Here is a 22,120-nt window from a genome sequence, read left to right as displayed (position 1 = left end):
GATCCTGGAGTCCCGGGATCGAGTCCTGCATTGGGGTCTCCTCGAGGAGCCTGCTTCTCCCTCTTCCTATGTCTCTGCCTCTCTCTCTGTGTCTCTCATGAATATATAAATAAAATATTTAAGACATTTATTTTAGAGAGGGAATGTATATGAGTAGGGGGGAGGAGCGAAGAGAGAAGGGGAGAGAGAGAATCCTCAAGCTGACTCCCCATGCAGGACTTAGTCCCAGTACCCTGAGATCATGGTCTGAGCCCATATCAAGAGTCGACTACTTAACTGACTGAGCCACTTGGGTGCCTCAGATTCAGTCATGTTTTACAGAAAATGTATATTGTATTGATCACAACTATTTTATTTTAGAAAAGTACATTTGTGTACATAACCAGTTATTTATAGTGTACTGCTTGATACAGATTAGGTTTTCAGATCCACTGGTGTACACATTGGCTTTACAAAATCCAGATGATTCTAGTGTATTGGAGTAGAGTCAGACAGTCTCAAGTAATTTACCAAAAATTAGATCTCAAAAAAGTTTTTTAACTATTTTGACCCTTCCTTTCATCTGTATTTTATTTATTTTTTTAAGATTTTATTTTATTTATTTATTTGAGAGAGAGAGAGCACGTGTGTGGACACATGCATAGAAGCTGGGGGAGGGGTAGAGGGAAAAGGAGAGGGAGAGAGAATTTCTCAAGCAGGCTCCACACTGAGTGTGGGACCCAACATAGGGCTTGATCTCTCATTAATAAATAAATATTTAAAAAAGAAAGAAAGAAACAAAGATTTTAATTTATTCATGAGAGACACAGAGAGAGACAGAGACATAGGCAGAGGGAGAAGCAGGCTCTCTGCAGGGGAGCCCAACGTGGGACTTAATCCCAGGGACCCTGGGATCAGGCCCTGAGCCAAAGGAGATGTTCAACTACTCAGCCACCCAGGTGCCCCTAACTTAATTATTTTTGAAAGGTCGAAAAGTTATTTTGTCATTTTAAAAATCCATATTTTATTTTAAATTCCATTTCTGCCGTTAGCATAAAGCATCATTCTTTCCATTTTATGACTCCTGAGATTTCCACCTCAAGTAGGTTGCCAGTATTCTCTGAGGTCCTTGTGAAATTGCCATATCAAAGTGGCTTGTCATCAAATTAAATCTCATGGCTTTCCAAACGAGATAAAAGTAAAACTTTTAAAAACTTCTAGAGTCTTTTGATATTTTTGTAATAGGACTTTAAAAATAAACTGTATTTAAATAGATTTGATTTCCCTCCACCCTAAGTTTCTTAGATTTCAATAAAAAAGTTAATTTGGTTACTATATTAATTTCAAAATGATTTACAAGTGTGTGATATTTTCACCTTTGAAAGACTAAAAGGTAAACCTCTGAAGAATTTGGTCTGTAATTGTAGCCAGTTTGAGAATAATCAAAACTTTTTGTTTTTAGATAGCATTCAATTTTACCCTATTGCAAAAAGTTATATATATTCTGAGATGAAGAAATCATTTTATATAATGTTGAAATGCTTTTATTAGATTTATTATTTTTTTATTTTAGGAATTTTTTTCACATTGATGTGAGGGATTGACTTTTTAAAATGAAAATATATTAAAAACATGGACCAATCCTAGAGCTATGTAACACCAGCAAAAAAAAAAAAAAATAATAAAGAGGATCATCATTGCTTCTTTGCTTCTAAACAAAATATGCCAAATGCTGTGTGTTCAGATTGAGGACACTCTACTTCCAAGTCCTGTCTAATGAGGGATAATTTTATTGCCTAATTTTCTTTCTCTGTGGGAGGTGATATGAAAAGGGAAGGTTGGGTGCAAGACAAAACCAAGTCATGCAGAGGGAAACAAGGTTTTTAGTTCTAGGAACTGGGTTTGGCTTGGAGTAATAAAATAATAGCCAGCTTTGAGGATGGAGTGGGGGTAGATTTGGGGGTTGGGCAAGGGTGACCAGGTCTTAGCATATCAGCCATACAAAGATGACTTGACAAAGAGTCCCATGTTCCTAAATTTCCCCTGCCCACTGGAGGCAGTGCTCTAGGGCTCTTTGTGGCCTGAAAACTGCAAGTAAATGATTTTAGGCCACTGTCAACAGTATTGACAGGTAAGTGAATTAAAGGAAAACAAGTAGAAAAACAGTCATTGAGAAAAGGAAGAAGACTGGTACCTAGCCATTATTGCACAGGTGCCAGACACTGCTAGGCACTTCACATTCAGCCTTGAGAATGCTCCTTGAGGTAGGAGTGTTCATTCCAGTTTTAGTTCATCTTACAGTTAAGTAAATTGGTAATCAGAGAATGGCATTGCATAGATTTATGTAATAAGCAATAGGGCGTGGGTTTAAAGATGTAGAATAAAAAGAGAGTTGTGTGTAATACTCTAGGCAGATAATTCATTTACTTTGGGATCTACAGAAAGACAAGATCTGATGAAGTATAGCATTGGTCCAGGGAAATTAGTTGATACTCCGTGTTTTAGAATGTGAAAATAATTTACTCTCCAGTTGTTTCCTTTTTTTTTAAGATTTTATTTATTTATTCATAGACACACAGAGAGAGGCACAGAGACACAGAGAGAGAAGCAGGATCCATGCAAGAAGCCCTACGTGGGACTTGATCCCGGGTCTCCAGGATCACACCCCAGGCTGCAGGCGGCACCAAACCGCTGCGCCTCCGGGGCTGCCCTCTCCAGTTGTTTCTAAAGAGATAGCACTGTTAGAAAAATGTTGGTTAAAAGGTGACAATGCTATTTAAATTAAAACTATGTTTTAATATTAAAACTCAATAGTTAAACCACACAAAGTCATATTTCCTGTTGGAGAAATACAGTGAATGTAATGAAATCAGAAATAGATAAGGTGTTCTCAAACCTTAAGATGCATCTGAGAATTACTTCTGATGCTTGTTAAAAATAGATATTTTAAAGAATAAATTCAGTAGATCAGGAGTGGGGGTCTCTGACATCTGAGTTTTTAAGATTTCACTTTCTTAAAAAGTGAAAAAAGATTTCACTGTAGTTCATGCTGGTGTTCACCCAGCAGGTGAGACCCATGGATATAAATGATGATTTTCATTGGATAGATCCCAGTGTTTAAGAGCCACAGGTGTAGGTTTTGATTTTTTCTTCTGCATTTATTTTCACTTAACAGTAGATTAGAACTATTAGTAGATTAGAACTATATTGTCTAAAACAGTAGCCACCAATTATGTGCGACTACTTAAATGAAATTAAAGTGAAATGAAATAAAAGGTGAATTCAAGTGCTCAAATGCCTCATGTGACTGGTGGCTACTGTATCACAGGGAACACATAATAGAACATTTTAATCATTACTGCAGAAGGTTCTCCTGCACAGCACTGAGTCAGAAGGTATGAATAATGACATTTGATCCCAATGTAGTTTTTATGATATTGAGAATTGTTTTTTAAAGTTGTACTTATTAAATAACTGTTTTTTTATTTATTTATTTTTTATTTATTTATGATAGTCACAGAGAGAGAGAGAGAGGCAGAGACATAGGCAGAGGGAGAAGCAGGCTCCATGCACCGGGAGCCTGATGTGGGATTCGATCCCGGGTCTCCAGGATCGCGCCCTGGGCCAAAGGCAAGTGCCGAACCACTGCGCCACCCAGGGATCCCAAATAACTGTTTTTTTAAGGAGGAACATACATTTTCTTTACAAAAGTAGCTTCCATATTAAAAACTACTTCTAATTGGGGCATGAGGGTGGCTCAGTTGGTTAAGCAAGTGATCTCACTCAGGTTGTGTTCTTGAGGTCATGAGATTGAGCCCCACGTTGGACTCTGTGCTCAGCGTGGAGTCTGCTTCAGATTCTCTCCCTGTCTCTCCCACTCACATACTCTCTCTCTCAAATATATGAATAAAATCTTTTTAAAAAAGTAATTCTAATTAAATAATAAATATTGCATGCTTTATTCTCTCTTTGAATGGAGTAAACATGCCTAGAGAAGATCAACTACTTGGATGACTTCTGCTTGTACTTGGAATAATAATCATCTAAAGACTCTTTTGATGTACATGGGATGTTCCCACTTAAAAACTTTCCTGGAGGGGATCCCTGGGTGGCGCAGCGGTTTGGCGCCTGTCTTTGGCCCAGGGCGCGATCCTGGAGACCCGGGATCGAATCCCACATCGGGCTCCCGGTGCATGGAGCCTGCTTCTCCCTCTGCCTGTGTCTCTGCCTCTCTCTCTGACTATCATAAATAAATAAAATTAAAAAAAAAAAAAAACTTTCCTGGAAGACCATTTCTTACTGTGCTCAAAGAAGTTGGAGTGGCCTCAATATTTTGTCACTTTATGAAACAGGTTTAAAGATGATCTACAAAAATGAAGCTGTGGTCTAAGTAGCCTTCAGGATTTGTCTTTATGTTGCTACATTACATCAGCCTGTTGTGTCTATCATCAAAAGACTTTCTATATAAAAGGTTTGTGGAGGAGCACCTGGGGGCTCAGTCAGTTAAGTGTCTGCCTTCACCTCAGGTAATGATCCCAATTTATTCTGGGATAAAGCCCCACATTGGGCTCCCTGCTTATTGGGGAGGCCGCTTGTATTTTTCCCTCTGTTCTTCCCCACCACTCTTGCTCTTTTTCGAATGAATGAATGAATGAATGAATGAATAAATCTTTTTAAAAATGTTCATGGAATTTAGCATTAAATCTTTAAATATATATGTTAGATAGCATTTTCCTGAACATATTGACTATAATTTATAAATTACCAAGTGCAGTTATCTTAGGAGATATATAATAGATATATAACTATAAATTATAACTTGAAACATACAATTCTTGAAATAAAAATTCTGGGAATGAGATGGAAAGAAACTCCCCTTTGCACTCTTTAAAATATCATCTGTTGAGCCTCAAGTTGGTTTTTAAAGTCTTAGAGTTATGTCATACTTAATGTATGAAAAATGAAATTTACAGTGTTGGTTTCTTTCTCAAAATCAAACACAAGTTAAAAATGGAAGCAGCACTGAGCTAGCTTTTTTCTTGTCTCTTAGATCCCAAACCTCAGAGCTGTTGGACTGAGTTGTGTGAATTCTTCCTTCAGAATGCTTTTTAGATTTTTCTAAAATTTAGATTTTTTTTTTAATTCACATTACCTCTGTTGCCTCACATCTATGTTATGGGAGTGATTATGGGCGTCATGGGGTTCCTTTCTCCACTCTGCATCCTGCCTAGCCCTGTGAGTTTAATATTCTTAAATAACATTTTTGTAATGTTATTTTACTTTTCAAAATCTTTTAGGAACTTTTTTTGTTGCTAATAGGCTAGAATCCAAAAGCCTTTTTGGGGGTTTTTGTTTTGTTTGTTTGTTTGAAGTAGGCCTCATACCCTGCATAGAGCCCTGTGTGGGGCTTGGACTCACGACCCTGACATCAAGACTTGAGCTGAAATCAAGAATCCAGTGTTTAAGTGGCTGAGCCACCAAGGCACCCCGCAAAAGCCTGTTTTAAATATTTTTAGATCTCAGTCTGGCCACAGCCAGCATTTCAACTCCTATTTTCTATTAGTCTTAGACCAAACCCTTAATACAAATCATTCTGGGCTTCTTATTACCACATTATTCTTTTCCTCCCTAGTATACTCTGATTTGAAGCATCCTTCCCACTCATCTGTGCATATCCCATCCTTATGGGTTGAATTGTGTCCCATAAAAGGTTGTTTAAATTGTAATCTGTGAATGTGAGATTATTTGGGAATAGAGTCTTTGGAGATGAGCGAGTTAGGTGAAGTCATTAGGGTGGGCATTAATCCAAGATGACTATGTCCTTATAAAAAGGGAGAATTTGGGCACAGAAACACAGACACAGGACGATGCATGTGAGGATGAAGGCAGTTTGGGGTGAGTGATGCAGCAAAAACCAAGGAACTTCAATAAACTCCTAGGAACTAGGAAACAGGCATAAAACAAATCCTCCCTTACAGCCCTCAAAAGGAACCACCCCTGCTGACACCTGCACTTCTAGCCTCCAGCCACAATACATTGCTATTTTTAAAGCTACCCTCTTTGTGATATTTTGTTACAGCAACACTAAGAAAAGGATACACCCATTATTTTATTGTTTATCTAAAAAATGTTTGCACTAATACCCCACTTCAAGACTATGATGGTCTTTTCTCTGGATGGCTCTTCTTGGTAGAAAAATGCAAATATATTCATAAACACAAAACTCCAAATAATTTGAGGGGCAGACAACCTCTGACCAACCCAAATCCTATCCAGCCCTCAACATCCAACCAAAACCTCATTTCTGAGAAAGCAAACTGCCTGCTTTAGTTAACCTCTAGCTCTTATTTCTCCTTTGGCATTTACTCTGTGTGTTTTGCTTTTAGTGCTTCATCACAAACTTCTTGCAGTCTGAGCTTTTCAACATATGTCAGCACCCCCCCCCAGCTTGACAACACTAATCTTTCGAGACCCTGAAATCCTAGATTGTAAGGTTTCGAAGGATAGGGTTACTTTACCAACACCGCAAAGTGATTATATACCTAAGGTAGGAGGAGAGCACGTGTTCACTGTTCCCAATAAATGCCTGGGTGATACTGAGTGCTCAGTACCTAAGAGCCAGCTATTGCTGTTCCCTAGCTTTAATGTCTGCTATAATACTTCTCAACAGAAAACAACTTGAGCTTCCTGCTTCACCAAGGGAATAGTGATAGCGGGTGTTACTTCATTCAGCCTGCAATGGGTCCAGCTTCAGTGCAGAGTAGGTGTGAAAAGAGGTTTAGGGCAGCCTGGGTGGTCCAGTGGTTTAGTCCGCCTTTAGCCCAGGTTGTGATCCTGGAGACCCCGGATCGAGTCCCATGTCAGGCTCCCTGCATGGAGCCTGCCTATCCCTCTGCCTGTGTCTCTGCCTTTCTGTCTTTCTCATGAATAAATAAATAAAATCTTTTTTTTTTTTAAAGGGAGGTTTAAAATGAGAAGTCAGAGAAGCAGGCAGTGTTGCAGGTGGCAACACCATGCAGGGGCTGCATGGTGGAGTCTAGATCCTAGAGTTTGAGTCTCCGCTCTCTGTGAATTACTTGGGAAATACTGTGCAATGTGATATGATACTGTACAAGTATGAGATATGTGTAAATATCTCTCTATGAATTAGGAGAATAAAATGAATTAAATGCTTCAGAGCTTTTCTTTATTCAGTTAAAACAAATTAAAGATAATTTAAAAATATTTTATTTATTTGAGAGAGAGAGAGAGCTTGAGTAGGGTGGGGTGTGGTGGAGAGGGAGGGGATGAAGGAGAAAGAGAAGTAGACTCCCTGCTGAGCAGGGAGCCCAACACGGGGCTTGATACCAGGACCCTAGATCATGACCTGGGGCGAAGGCAGATGCTTCACTGACTGGGCCACCCAGGTGCCCCACAAATTAATGATGATTATCCTTCTTGAGAAAATTAGAACCTCTTTTAATGTTATGTCATTATTTGTAACTCTGTGTATGGTCAGAGAAATTTGTATCCCTTTCCAGAAATTCATGGACACTTAGGGGCACATCCTGAACAGGCTAAGAACACCTCTTCTTTAATCTTCTTTTACAAAAGGTTTTACTTCTATCCTTGTGTTAATGGGATTCGGAAAAACAGGGTCCTGGTTCTGGCTACCAGGGACCTTTTTTTTTTTTTTTATTGTCAGCCTTAATCAAATATTTTCAATCTGTTGACTTGATTTCCTTTGTTTGGAGGATGGGAGAGTTGACAGATTTATCTGTTCTTATTCTAGCTTTAACATGGTATATTAACCTAATTTTATGGATGAAGAAACTGACCCAGTAACTAAGGATGGAGAGGGACTTGCTGTAGATCACAGCCAAGATGATGTTTTGTGTATTACAGAACAAAGGTATTATAAAGTGAAATGGAAACCCTAGGAATTGGCATAAGCTCCACTTCGTTTATGCATGTGAATATAGACTGCATTGCAATGGTTAGAGTGAAGCAAAAGCAAAACACTAGAAATAATAGTCTGCATACCCTTTCCCAAGAGAAAAGTTTATGAAGGGAAAAGCCAGGAAAAACACTTTATTCCTTGAGTATTTTCTTTATTATTACTTATTATTACTTTTCTCCTTCTATGATCTCATTTTAGTCATGTAAGTCAAAATAATCATTCTAATTTATATATGCATATCTTATATACAGATATGTATGGATATATATACCTATTTGCATTTGCAGATATTTGCAGATATTTCTTTTGAAGAGCATTACACTTATGATTAGGTAACTTTTTAAAATTAAGACTTTTGGGATCCCTGGGTGGCGCAGCGGTTTGGCGCCTGCCTTTGGCCCAGGGCACGATCCTGGAGACCCCGGATCGAATCCCACATCAGGCTCCCGGTACATGGAGCCTGCTTCTTCCTCCGCCTGTGTCTCTGCCTCTCTCTCTCTCTCTGTGACTATCATAAATAAATAAAAATTAAAAACAAACAAACAAACAAATATTTCTAAAAAAATAAATAAATAAAATAAAATAAAATAAAATTAAGACTTTTTATATATACTTACATATATATGTAATGTGTGTGCGTGTGTGTGTATATATACATATATGTATGTATATGTACTTTTTTTAAAGTGTTTTTACCTTTACAGACAAATTGAAGGGAAGTTACAGAGATTTCCCATATATTTCCTTCCTCCACAAATGCATGGATTCCCCCATTATCAACAGTTTCCACCAGAGTGATATATTTGTTAGAACTGATGAAGCTACATTGATGTATCATCATCACTCAAAGTCCATGCTTAACAAGAACAACCAAAAAAAAAAAAAAAAAACAAAAAAACAAGAACAACCAGAAATTTACCTTTATTGAAATGCTGTGCTTTCTGTATATTAAACACCAGCTAGTATACTGACACAAATTTGTTGCTTTATATGGTATCCTTTGAGGTCTTTATATGTTATGTATCACTAGCTGAAAGTAGGTGAATTTATAAAACTTGGATCTGTCTATAATACACTTTTGTGGCTGATTTCATGTTGTTCCTTCTCTTTGCACTTCTCATAAGCTCAATATGTGCTATTGGTTTTTAGCTTCCATCTACAATCTGTAGGCCTAGGGTTCAATAATCATTTGTTGAAAGAAATAATTTTACTTCTCTGCATCACTTTAGATTATTTTCTTCTGGACCTCTGCCATTACTGGTCATCATTCTCATGGTTTTCTAATTAAACCAGCTACAGAAAGCAAATAGGTGGAAAAATTGCTGTAGGTTTCCTCTTTGCATTGGATTTCTGTCTGTATTTCCACATTGAACAGACTATTCTATATTTGTAGTAAAAATAAAAATATCAAATCTGAAAGTAATATGGCAACTCCTTTCCTTCACATACTTTGTCTCACAGCCAACTTTTTTCTTATTTGTCTAATAAGTTGACCAAGAACTAACTTCTTTTTTTGCCCATGATGTGTATCTACCATGTAGCGCATTATCTTAAAAAAGAAGTTTCTATCTCAGGACAATTTTCTTTAAAGATTTTATTTATTTATTCATGAGATACACAGAGAGAATATACCTTTTATTTCATTTGATTAGTAATTTTGGCACCAGTTATCATAATGGATATTTTGGATAGAATATTGTTTTTTTTTTTTTTTTTTTTAGTCTGATGTTTAAAGGAGAAAGGATCCCATTGGCCCTAATTTACCTGGAAATGACTGAAGAGGATTTTCATTAGTAAATATGGGAAGGTGACAGTTAAACCAGGTTGAACTGGTCAACCTGAGAGAGGATTTCTGTATTTAAAAAGAATGAGTTAATTTCATCTTATTAATTTATCTGTGTCAATAAACTAGAAATACATGAGGTTTTCTGTATGCTTTTATTGGGAGGTTGTGTTCAAAGAAAGAGATATTACTGTTTTTACACTGAGGGTACCTATTGGAAAGAAGTTCTTGGGACTTGGTCCTAAAATAATGCTGTATATCTGACAATCTGATACATCAATGTTTAGAATTACTTAGGCTTCCATATTAATGTTTAAACATTGAGTTGTTGGACTAATGGATAAATGAGAATTAAAATTTGAAGATCTTCTATGAACAGTATTAAAGTTGTTTTGAGAATGAACAAATATTGAAAGATATATGTTAGTTTAAAATCCCTTAAGGAATATAATCTAAAATGAAATAGGGGACTTCACTAGACATTAGTATTTCAGAAAGTTTTGATCAGTGTGAACCAAATAGAAGGGACAAATAGGCATAATTTAAAAGGTGATAAAACTGATAATATGATATTAAGGAAAACTCAGATATTTAATGGTATACTTATACCCATTTTCCAGTTTTATACCTTAAAGGATTAGAGAGAATTTTAAAGTATTTTAGAAGGACAACAATAAAGTACCAAAGAACTTTAAGTTACAAATGAAACAAAAAAGGAATTTAGCATTTTAAACAAGATGTCAAAACTTTTTTGGAATTACTGGAATTTTTTAAAAGACATCTTTAAAACTATTTTGAAGGTATGTATCAACTCTTAAAATTTTTTAAACACATAGGTCAAGTTCCATAATGACAATACATTAAAGAAATAATTTAATACATGGATAAGGATGTACACTGAACATTATGATACTAACCTTCAGATTTTAATAATCCTTAAAATAAATAAACTTCCCACAAGGATTGTAACACATCTGTATGATATATTGTTTGTATATTTAAAGATATATTTTTTGTAAGGTATTAGTGAAAGGGCAGAATGTTTAAAATAAGTGAAAAAGTCATAGTATACTTTATGCATAAAAGTTGATAGAATAACACTGGAAAGAAAGATGTTAAAATCATACCCTTGGTGTTCTTTGTAAGCATATAGAAGTATAAATAAGTATTTAATTATTTATTTTACTCTACACTTTCTACATTTAAAAAAAAATATTTACTTATTCATTCATGAGCGACAGAGAGAAAGACAGAGATACAGGCCGAGGAAGAAGCAGGCTCCATGCAGGGAGCCCGACATGGGACTCAATCCTGGGACTCCAGGATCAGGCCCTGGGCTGAAGGTGGCGCTAAACTGCTGAGCCACCCAGGCTGCCCAACTTTCTACATTTTTATAATATGCCTTTTACTACCTGTTTTAATTTGTAATAGTTTTTTATTTTTTTTATTTATAGAAGTAATTTATGAAAGGAAGCCATGACATATTTTTCTGTTGATTTTTAGGTGCTTCTTTATATGTAAGTTGACTTATCAGTTGAGTAAAGTTGGGACAAGAGCTCAAGTTAAGTTATACTTCCTACTCTTGGAGCAGATTTTGAAGTTTTCATTGCTTGGCTCATTTTGACTCTGAAAATATCTACATACAATTTTATGCATACATGTAATACATAAAATACTTACTCAAAGGAAAATTACTCTTTATTTTTTTAAAAGATCGTAGTACATAAATTTAGTTCTTTTTAAAAAGACTTTATTTATTTATTTGAAAGAAGGAGAGAAAGCACAAACAGGTGAGAATGGCTGAGAGAAGAGAGAAACAAGCTCCCCACTAAGCAGGGAACCCTACATGGAGCTCCATCCCAGGATGCTGGGATCATGACCTCTGCCCAGGGCAGATACTTGGCCAGCTGAGCCTCCCAGGTGCCTCATAAATATAGTCTTTGAATTGATAAAAATTCAACCAAACAAAACACAAACGTATAATTCATTGCTCTCTATCTCAGTTCTTGTGTCAGTGCTAGCAGAAATCTAGGGCAATACCCATTTTACTGAGATACCCTACCAGTTATTATAGTCTGAGTAAGAAGAATATAAGCATATTTTGATCATGTAATTGGGGCTTAATTTAATAATATTAGAGGGTCTCAGAATTGCTAAAAATGGTCAAGTGTCAAGTGAAAACTCACAGAAATAATTTTCCCTGGACAGCATAGATCAGGAATTACCTTGTAATGGTATGGAAGAAGAGTAAAATAAGTAACTCTTTTTGCTTTTTAATGAGAAAAGCAACTGATACCTGTTAATTGGTTTGAAGCCATTCCCAGTCTTTGAACCCCTAGAGATCACACAAGGCATGATGGAGCAGCTATGTGCCTTAGAGTTTATGGCCTCTATGCATTTAATCTCATACACATTTTCGCCTTTCCTTGAAAGTTTATTTTCAGTTGGAGTGTTGTTTCCGCACATTCTCTGTTGCCTGCCATTTTTCATATACAACTCTTACCATTTTGTTTGCTAGTGTTTTTGTGTGCCCACAAAAAGAATTTAATGTTGTCTACGAGGTATATAAGTACTTGTACTTGTTTAAGTGCACAGTGTTACTTGTATATCACTCACATTAACTTTGCATCTTTACTAACTAAAGAGAGAGTGAGTGAGCTACCACGGGTTTTGTCTGCGCTCTTGTAGCACCAGTGTCCAGCACAGACCTGTTGCAGTGTGCATAATTAGTACATATCTGTTGAGTGGGTAAATGAATACTGAAGAGTTAGCCAAAGCTGAATTTTATTTTCTCCATATTTTTTTCAAAAATTTTTGTTAGCAGGACTCCTGGGTGGCTCAGCGGTTGAGCATCTGCCTTTAGGCTCAGGGCATGATCCCAGGATCCATGATCAAGTCCCACATTGGGCTCCCTGCATGGAGCCTGCTTCTCCCTCTGCCTGTGTCTTGGCCTCTCTCTCTGAGTCTCTAATGAATAATAAATAAAATCTTTAAAAAATTGTTGGCTTTAACACTTCTAAAACAAAAATAGTTTATTATGAAAATAACACCAGACTAGAGAAACATAGAAGGAAACAAAAACTGTCCATTTTTCAGTGGTCCCTAAGAAATCAAAGTTAAGATTTTTTTTAGATCTTTTTTTTCTAGCTCTCTTTCTCTTTCTGTCTCTTTCCTTCACTGTTTCTGCTGCTAGAGTTGTACAGTTTACATCTCTGTTAATCACTCTGTTAAGGTTTCAATGGTCTTAGAATTAATTTACTTTGAGTGGACCTAGTCTTGTTTATCCCAATGCCTTCCAGGAGGCCATGACTCTCAGAGCTCTTTTCCTCTGTGGGTGTCTGCTCCCTAGAATAGAAATAAGGATTTCCCTTAACTTCCTCTTGAACTCAGAGGTGTGCTGCTGCCTCCAAGCATGGATGTTTGTACATCCTGTGTTCTAAAGTATTTACAAATACACATGAGGTATCCCATCATTTTCTTTCCATTATCTGTTCATTCATTCAACAAATGTTCATTGAGTACATGCTAAGTGTCAGGTGCTATTGTAGGCATTGGAAATGTATAAGTATTTCAGTAATTGTGTGTTTAGTAACTAAAAATAAGTATTTCGGGCAGCCCGGGTGGCTCAGCGGTTTAGCACTGCCTTCAGCCCAGGGCCTGATCCTGGAGACCCCGGATCGAGTCCCATACCAGGCTCCCTGCATGGAGCCTGCTTCTCCCTCTGCCTGTGCCTCTGCCTCCCTCTGTGTGTGTCTCTCATGAATAAATAAATAAAATCTTTAAAAAATTTAAAAAAAATAAAAATAAGTATTTCAATATTACACATGCTTTCTAGGCAAAACTAATGGTATGGCTCTTTCCCTTTAAAATTTTTTTTTAAATTAAATCACCATCAAAATAATGACTAAAGTTATTATATTTTCCTTTTAAGTTGCATTGACATACAGAATGATAACATGTCATATTATCACAATTAAAAATTTAAGAACTCAGGAAAAAGTGACACTATAACTCTATTCCAAAAGGAAAAAGAAAAAAAAAAATCAACTTACCTTCAAAAGGAAAGAAACAGAAAGCAAAAAATCTCAAATCAGAAAAAATGTAGGAAAAAAAAAAGAGATGCTTTTAGAGTTAGGAGATCTGTTTTGGATTTCTTATCCTTTGGCATCAAAAGTTGTGTATGTTCCATGTCATGTATGGTGGATTTTCCCGTTAGATCAACCACACAAATAGCTTTGTTTTGCACGGATGAATTATTTACTTGACCCTGTTAGAAAATAAAGATTCCTGAGTAGATTTTAAGGTAACATTTGGAATACCCTGTAAGTTTCCATATCTTGTAATTCAGGTGATAGAATCAGCCTCTCATTATCCATTGTTAGGTGCCCTTTAGAACGTTTAAGGTCTAAATCCAAGATACAGTGAGAGAAATAGGGTAAGTACAGGGAAGGTTAAAATGACAGTTTGCTAGTGTACAAACAAGATTCTTTCAAAGTTCTTGTTCATGTCAGAAGTACCGACTGAGTTTAAAAATAAGTGAAAGTGACTGCATTCCTACAGGGATTTCTCAGTAATCTTTTAAAAGACTATTTTAAGTATTTTGTTTTCCAAAAGTGTAATTGTCTTTAGATAATTATCCTTAAAATTGCAATTCTATACTCCACCTCAAAGACACTAATTCACCTAGATTCAAGGGTTCTCTAAATATAGCTTAATATGACTACCTATTTAAGAAGTCAAAAGCCTTATTTTTAGTACTTTAATTGATTTTAGGTTATTGACTCAGTAAATTGTGTCTTAATGTGCATATTCTATGAAAATATAATGCAAGTCTTTAGAGAAAGAATTGATAAATACTACTTTACATAATAATTTTTAAAAACTTAATGTGGTTAACAAATTGTATTATATCCCTATTTGTTTTTACATACTTTTAATTTATGACTTAAGAATATGATGTTAAACACAAAAATAAGATTAATTTCAGGATAAAACTTTTCCCTTAGAAATTTAAATTCAGGACAGAGGAAATTTAGTAAGCAAAGTTTTTTTGTTTTTTGTTTTTTTACAGTTATAAAAGTATATTTGAGTTGTAATTTAAATAATGAAGTTTGTTCCTGTTCTGTATATTGAGATTATAGTTGGTTCAGATTTATAACCATCTGTAATTTCCATATTATATATTTAAAAAGTGAAATGTAGGTTAATGTTGATTGCAATTCATGTAATTTGTCCTAATATGTTGAAAATTGAATATATTAGGATGAACTGTGTTTACCTAGCAATAAAAAACATTCACAGGACTACCCAAATACTGTTTTACACAGTTCAGAATATCGTTCATGGGGTGCCTGGATAGCTCAGTCAGTTAGGCGTCTGCCTTTGGCTCTAGCCATGATCCCCACATCAAGTTGGGCCCCCTGCTTCAGTGGGGAGTCTGCTTTTTTCTCTTTTGCTATCTCTCTCAAATAAATAAAATCATAAAAAATATTTTGTTCAGAATTTGTCATCTGTGAAAAATGGTTCTAACAGCTGAAATAAGTTGTTATATTTTCAGGCCTAACTATTTGGGTCCATTATGATAGGCAATAGTAAATAAAGAATTATTTGTGTATTTTAATACCTTAGTGTATTTATAGAAAGTTGTCTTAGGGTACCTGGGTGGCTCAGTCTGTTAAGCATCTGCTTTAGGTTTAGATTATGATCCCAGTGTCCTGGGATTGAGCCCTAGTCAGGCTCCCTGCTCAGCGGGGAGTTTGCTTCTTCCTCTCCTTCTGCCCCTATTCATGCTCTCTCTCTCTCTCTTAAATAAATAAATTAATAAATAATATATTTTAAAGAAAATTGTCTTGAAATGTAATTATGCACCATTACAAACTTGATTTATAGGATGAACCCACGGGATTTTTGTATTTGTAATAAAAAAGAAAGATAATATTACTATTCACACAGTAATATTTTAAGTGTATTAGTGTGTCTTTCAAATTAAAGGAACACATTTAATCAATGGATCTGTATAGGATATTTTCCACAAGGAACAAAGATTCTTTATTATAAGTGGCTTTGGAGAGACTCGCACTCTGATGATTTTTAGTAAAACAATAAGTTGAATGGGCTAAGTGCTTTAGTTTTATTTTATTTTGTTTTTCTTCTCTTTTGATAGATGTTTTGCTGGATTTGTGCCAGATCCTGCCAAGAACTGTGTAAATGGAAAATAATTTTGAGTTGAATTCTCAACTAAAATTAGATCCTTACTTAGTTTATAACTTTTCTTACAAATTTAGAAAAAAAAAGTTACTGATTTCTAGTTGATAGGGATCCCAATATAATTCCAGGAGTGGGTGGAAAGTAAAATTGTAAAATTAAACAATAGTCCTTATGCCAACTTCCAAATACTGTTATCAGTGGTTCCAATCAAGGGTCAGTGTAATATCTTACTCACCAGGGATTATGCTAACCTATAAAATATAGATAGTATTTTTATACTCATTTTATAGATAAAGAAACTAACATTTAGAGAGTTAAGGAATTTATCTGAGTTTACACAGCTAACAAGTCACAGAGCTTGAATTTGAATGCAGACACACTAAATCCATTCTCTAGATTGAAAAAACTTTCCCCAGAAATGGGAAATTTTTATCCCATTTTTTTCCCCTCACCTATACAATTTCTTCTTGGTGAACTCCAGGTAGTTAAGGTCAAGGATTTTATTTCATACCTCTATGTGTTGCCAATGCTTAGCATAATTCTTAACACAATATATGTTCAATGTAGAGGTAAACCAATAAATAGGAGAGTGAGAAAATTTGGACCTTAAGATATGCAAATATTTTTGTTTGACATTTTACAGAAGGTAGAATTCTTCTCTTTGTATACTGATTGGAAATTTTGCTTCAAGGGCAATAGGAAGCATGAACTCAGCTAATCACTTCAGCCCTACAATCCCTCTAGTTACAGCTCATAGTGAAATCCTCCCTGATTTGAATCTGTTGAGGCAGTTTCTGCAGCTTATGCCTTAGTAGCTTCTGCAATATTTGGGTCCCATGATGGAAAAGTCTGTTCTACTTAGACTCCATATTATTAAAAATGGGGGTGGGGAGCAAGCAATATTGTTTTTAAAATTTAACTTATTCTACTGTCTGTCTTTCTCATATCTTTTGGGACACAGCCATATGATATTAGATTCTATAAGAATATTACAGAAACACCAGGGATTCACTTCTAGAATTCCATTTGGACAATTTTGGTAATCATTTTAGATGATAACAGTTACCATTAATGACCTTCAGGTAATTTGAGGGATTATTCTACATTTTGGCTTAAACCCCCCCCCCCCATCTTTAGGGAAAATTATAATCATAGGAAATTAAGATGAAACAAATACCTAAAGAAATGTCATGATTCATTAATCATGGAGTTGTTTTAATGTGTTCTGTTTCCCTTGTATTCCTATACTCTACATTATTTCAGGCGAAACTCTAAGTTTTTTCCATGGTACAGTGTGCTTTATACTTATTCCAAAAATATGTATTTGGGAAATGTGTATGACTCATTAGTGGATATTTAAGTCTACTCTGTACACAGTAATTAATGGATGATGTCTTCTTATTTTTAACAGATATCTCCTTGTAGGATGAATTTCTGACAGGAGAATTACAGGATTGGTGCCCATGATAGGATTTATGTTAATAATTGGAGGCTGTATGCTCCGTAAAATGTAAATGGAGCTTAAATAAAAAGGATAAGAGGCAAGGCTCTTTTAAGAATATAGGTGTTCTTTTTACAAATATACGTTTGTTGTCAAGGCAGATATAAATCCCCTCCCCCCCCCACCTAGGACAGATGTCACCAGTTGTCTATTAATATTCATTGTGCATCTGTCAAGTACTCTCTGAACTTGTTACTCTTGTGCTGTTAGTAATTTTACAAGCATTTCTGCGCTACAAGATGTTTTCATACAATATATGAGACAAATGGATATTTTAATCATTTAATGTTTTCTAATTTTAACCTGCCAAAGAATATGAAAGAGAAATTCAAATCAAAATAAGACTTTGTTAATAAAATAAATACTTTTTCACTCAATCTACTAAGAAGAAACAGACTTGAGAACGTAAACAAACAAAACCGTGAGACAAATGTTACTGCCATGCTAGTTTTTTTAAAAATGCTAATATTATTTTAAAAAATAAAATCATATGTATAAAAAAAGAATAAAATTATCTATTTGTGTGTTTTGCATAGCTCAGTAGAATATTACCAAGATCTGTCTCTTAAATGGTTACTTGCTTGCGTGCCTGTAAAAGTGATGTTTTAAAGGGGGGAACAGTTTACGGCCAACTAGGAGTTTGGTTTCCTCATCATAAATCTCATGTGACTTTGATATATTTCCTTGAAATACTTAGCACTTACGTGTATATCTTTTTCCAGCTGCGGTTGTGTAAATATTTAGATATTTCAGTCACTCATGTTTATATTTTATCTTCCAACTGGGCAGTTGTTGAAGGAATTCTGTCCTGCCCTTTTTTTTTCCGATGTTGGTCCTGCCTAAAGTCGACTGTTCTCTTCCCAAGGTTCCACCAGGATTCTTGCTGAGGGCAGCTGACATCATCATCCTTGTTCCTTACCCTTCTCTTTCTTCTTTGACGCTTCTCTTTGTCACTTATCTGTTTCCTCTTCAGAGTTTGGTTGAAACCAGGAAGTTGGTTTTACCAAGTGTGATAGAAACCTCATACCATATAACATACAAATAAATAACACATGAGCATAACTAGAATGGTGATTGTCAGATGGCTTACAGGAACTCAGAATTCATGATGGAAGAGAGAAGGTTTTTTGTGAATGAATCAAGAATATTAAATAGAGAGAGAAGTTTTGTGACCCAGTAGAGGTGAGCACTACCTGCTTTAGGGAGGAAGATGAGAGTTCCTTATCTGATCTTGGTATACCTCTCTTGAAGTTTCCCTTTGAGAAAGTGAGTCAGCAATTATAGATACAAGATGAAAGACTTTTCCCTCAAAATATATTGCTAGAAAAAATTGGGGAACCAGTGATATTGAATGTTTTTAAAGATTTTTTTTTTATATTAAGTCATCTCTACACCTAACATGGGGCTGGAACTCATAACCCTGAGATTGAGTCTCATGTTTCACTGACTGAGCCAGCCAGGTGCCCCAGTGATACTGAATTTTTTTTAAATTTATTTATTCATGAGAGACACGCAGAGAGAGGCAGAGACACAGGCAGAGGGAGAAGCAGGCTCCCTGTGGGGAGCCCGATGTGGGACTGGATCCTGGGACCCTGGGATCATGACCCGAGCCCAAGGCAGATGCTCAACCACTGAGCCACCCAGGTGCCCCGATACTGAATTTTAATTGTGTGAACAGTTATGTAGGAATTAAGAACTGGCGTTATAAGGCTATTTAATCAAAAATTCAAGCTCATATTTAGAGAATCGAAAATTCAAGCTCATATTTAGAGAAGATGATACCATGTAAGAAAAGCTTTGTATCTCCATTTGTTTATTATCAGATTCTTTACTGAATAAAAGGAATATGAAATCATGCAATTTAGAGTTAGGTATTCTCTGTATGCACAGGGAAAGAACAACATTTGCCACCAGGTTTGCCTGCTTCTTGTTTTTATCATCCACATTTTAAAAATAAGCAATCAAAATGAACACCTCCATTGTTGAAAACAAGAACAGGCAAAGTATGTTTCACTGTGAATTTTAACTAATTAATCCTAGCAGCATTTATGGATTACTTGGGAAGAGCAAGGGTTTTGAATTTGACTAAGGTTGAATCCCAGCGCTGCCACCTTCCAGCTGAATGACAGCTGAGAGTCTCGCTTTCCCCATATGGACACCGGATATAACAACGCCCACTTCCTAAAGCTGTTGTTGTGATGGAGGATATGATGGATAATTAATGTTAGTTTTCTCTTTTGTTCCTTTCCTTCCAGCTTAGACTTGATAGTAAAGAATATTATAGTTTTTCTGGAGATGATGATTACCATTTATAATTTTTATTGTGGAGGTTAACCAGTTACTCATTATGAATATCACTTGGGAATTGGAAAGTTTCTTTTCTGAAAGTTAGACATGTTGAGGAATGTGAGATTTCTACATTTTTGTTATGATTTTCAAAGATATGGGTTCTATATTCAAATAACTTTTTTTGGTAAGCCTATTAATTTACTTCAGATTATTATATGCTAACAGAGTATATTTTCTCTGGAAGTGTGTTCCTCAGAAGCAAAGTTCAGTGTGATATCCTGAAAAAAGAAAACAAGAGCTTAGTAGCCAAAAAAGTTTGAGAAAGGCTGCATAGAATACTTTTCTTTTGGTGCATCATAGTGTGTGTTAGCAAGGCCAAACACCCTGAGAACTGTAACTCTTTTTTTGAGCAATACATATGAGCAATCTGAGGAAAGAGTATTCTGTGGAGCATTTCTGATGATTTAGCCTTTAGTAATAGAGACAACATTTTTATTTCTGAAACTCTTTTACTGAATACTGCTGTACAAACGTTCTGGTGAAAACTTAGGCCTAAGTTTTCCATTCCTCAAGTCATGATTAGCTGTGATCCAGCTATATGGGACTGTAGGTTAGGAATAGAGTCTTGAGCTACACTGTACTTTGGTGGAGCCTTGGTGATCTCCAGGTTCTGTAATTGGCTGTTACTTCCTCCATATATTCTCTCTATACAGTTTTATTCTTTCCCATAGTTTCAGTCTCTGGCTTGATTCTCATCTAAATCTCCAGCTGAGATTTTTTTTCTGAGGTTACACCTGGATATTTAGTTGGCAACATGTCATCTCCAGTTGGATATTCAGGAAGTACCCCTCCATGTTGCAGACTGAATAAATCATCTCCTCTGTCCTTCCTCTCACCATATTTCACTTTTTCATTCTCCACCTTCTTTGGGATTGCCATTCACCCACTGCTCAGTTCATAAACTCGGAATCCTCTAGCTTATGCTTCTCCTCCATCTTGTGCACTTTTCATTTCTATCTTACCCCACTTTGCCACTGATCAGGTCCTGTATTAAATTGTAATTCTGATCATTCTTACCAGATGTAGCTATATAGTGCTATCTAGGCTTATAAAAGGAGCATTTGACTTTTTTTGAAAGATCTGAGAGGGCAGAGATTTGAAAGGAAAGTGGATATTAACTAGAGTAAGACCATTTTGAGCACAGACCCCATGGCAGGTGTAGGCCTGTGGCAGGAGGAAGTGCATTGTATTTGTGAACTAACACAAGGTGAAGTGAAGAAAGCAGAGAAAGAAGTGGAACAGGAAGAATCTGAAGAGCTAGATAGGGGAATGAACACTTGTAGATCTTGTTAAAGACCTTATCTTAAGAGCAATGAGTTTATTTTAAGAGCCACTGAAGTAGGGGAGAACCCAGATTGTATTTGCATTTCAAAGCCTTCATGTGGCTACGCTGAAGTGAAGCAGTTTAATTTATTTATTCATGAGAAACACGGAGAGAGAGGCAGAGAGCGAAGCAGATTGCATGCAGGGAGCCCAATGTGGGACTCCATCCTGCGACTCCAGGATCACGCCCTCAGCCAAAGGCAGGCGCTCAACCGCTGAGCCACCCAGGCATTCCCTGAAGTGAAGTAGTTTAAGAGCTTTCCTAAATCCGGGTAGGAATTGATAGTAGTTTGACCTGGGTTGGTAACTAGCTGTAGAGATGGAGATGAGTAGATTGATTTGAGAAATATCGGGGAGGAGGAGAGGAAAGAAAGGGAGGTGTCAAGGAAGCCTGGTTTCTACTTTGCATTATTCATTGAGATTGGATGACCAGGGATCCCTGGGTGGCGCAGCGGTTTGGCGCCTGCCTTTGGCCCAGGGCGCGATCCTGGAGACCCGGGATCGAATCCCACATCAGGCTCCCGGCGCATGGAGCCTGCTTCTCCCTCTGCCTGTGTCTCTGCCTCTCTCTTTCTCTCTGTATGACTATCATAAATAAATAAAAAAAATTAAAAAAAAAAAAAAAGAGATTGGATGACCAGATAAGAACAAGGTTTGGGGCTCAAGTAAATTAAGCCTTGGGCTGTTGCATTTGAGAAATCTTGAAGAAATTTATGTATTAAATTTATCTATGGCAGCAATAGGTTAGGAATATTAAAAAATATGGTAGGAATATTAAAAAATATGAATCTTGATCCCCATTTTAGAAGTTATAATCTCATTGGAGAAAATAAGGTAAGACACAGGAAATATTAAATGACACATATTTAAATTACTTCAAATATGATGCAATACAGAATGTACTCCCTTACCCAATATCCTTTTTCCTTTTATAATATATTTAATTATTTAAACTCAATTATATAACATTTCATCTGTGAAGTATGTTAAATATTAACATGTAACTGTTGGTAACTAATGAAATTAATTTATTAATTTA

At 35.9% G+C, this 22,120-nt stretch overlaps 1 protein-coding gene across 22 annotated transcripts in view; it reads left to right on the top strand.

Annotated features, from left to right (window-relative positions):
* ROBO1 (roundabout guidance receptor 1) overlaps nucleotides 1-22,120 on the top strand; it is a 1,128,624-nt gene that overhangs the window by 771,598 nt on the left and 334,906 nt on the right. The window lies entirely within an intron of this gene.

Source organism: Vulpes vulpes, chromosome 15 (assembly GCF_048418805.1).
Source record: "Vulpes vulpes isolate BD-2025 chromosome 15, VulVul3, whole genome shotgun sequence".
Classification (NCBI taxonomy): domain Eukaryota; kingdom Metazoa; phylum Chordata; class Mammalia; order Carnivora; family Canidae; genus Vulpes; species Vulpes vulpes.
Note: the sequence above shows the minus strand (reverse complement) of the source record. Positions and strands in the feature narration are given on the sequence as shown.